This window comes from Otolemur garnettii, unplaced genomic scaffold, assembly GCF_000181295.1.
Source record: "Otolemur garnettii isolate 467f Iridium unplaced genomic scaffold, OtoGar3 scaffold00142, whole genome shotgun sequence".
NCBI lineage: Eukaryota > Metazoa > Chordata > Mammalia > Primates > Galagidae > Otolemur > Otolemur garnettii.
In genome coordinates, this window is record NW_003852537.1 from 1,192,907 (window position 1) to 1,194,248 (window position 1,342).

Genomic DNA, 1,342 nt, shown 5'->3' on the forward strand with positions numbered 1-1,342 from the left:
AAGTGAGTCTTCTGCCTCAGCCTCCCAAGTAGCTGGGACCACAGGTTCCCGCCACAACACCCGGCTATTTTTTGGTTGCAGCCATCATTGTTGTTTGGCGGGCCTGCACTGGATTCGAACCTGCCACCTTAGGTGTATGTGGCTGGCGCCTTAGCCACTTGAGCCACAGGTGCCAAGCCTGAAGAAAAGGTCTTAATTCAACTTTCTGGAAGATGTGGAGGTTACTTATGTTATAAGGCATAATGCATCTTTTGCTATCAACAGGAAGGTATCTGAACTTGGGAATGCCCCCACTTTGAGCTGAAAGCACTTGTGGGCCATGTGGCACCATAAATGCACACTATACATTTCAGTGACACTTTCTCCATTTGCCTCTATGGAGGGTGGCCCCAGCAGCTTCATGATTAGATCTATGGGTGGCAGCCCCTCTTCTCAGCCTCTCTCCTTCCTTCCATCTGCCTTCCCCCAGCAGCACCAGAGTGGGAAGGTCTGGAGGGGTTTAGAATGCCAGTTGGGAGAGTCTGCAGGAAACACACCAAAGACATCTACACCAGTCTTTTGGGTTTTCCTACAGAGGGAGCTGATGAGCAGAGGTAGGAAAATGGCTGCTTTGTGCTTGACTTCCTTGGAAGAGATGAGTGAGTCTGGCCCTGTGCTTCTCAGTATCTCTCGTTAGAGGGATATATTCTATGAGGGGAAGAATGGCCTGGAGATGGATTCTGTAGTCATTGGTTCCTCTGCAGACTGTCATTCTGGGAACATACAGATCAACCACCATTCCCTATAACTCAAACTGAGCAGATATTGTGATCATGGAGGCTTGGGGACAGCTTTTCAGCACTCACTTTTCTATAAGTGCCACAGAGGCCTTGAACACCACTGTCATTCTATACAAATAAGAAGACTGTGACTCCTCAAAGACTTCTTTGTGAAAGCAGAATTAAGAAAGGCAAACTTTCTTAAGTGTTCTCTTAAAAAAGAGTGTTCTCTCTTACCGCAAGTTTCTAAAACTGGGTCAGAGTTTAGAGGAAGACAGAAGATAAATAAAAGACTCTGAGTATAGAGTAAGGACAGTGTCACCATAGGCTGTTGATGTCACCCAGGGAATCAGGGGATGCAATGGTCAAAACTTCATCATGGTAGCAGAAGAAAATAAATCTTTACCTTTCCTACCTAGAATTAGAGTTTCCAAATCATGGAAGAATTAAATTCCTGGCTCGGCGCCGGTGGCTCAAGCGGCTAAGGCGCCAGCCACATACACCTAAGGTGGCGGGTTCGAATCCAGCCAGGACCCACCAAACAACAATGAAGGAAATATCAATAGATTGATAGATCCATGAGG

The 1,342-nt window shown here is 46.6% G+C and overlaps 1 pseudogene across 1 annotated transcript in view; it reads left to right on the forward strand.

Annotated features, from left to right (window-relative positions):
- Nucleotides 1-1,342, forward strand: part of LOC100940654 — a 25,001-nt pseudogene that overhangs the window by 1,960 nt on the left and 21,699 nt on the right. The gene's annotated exons all lie outside the window — the stretch shown is intronic.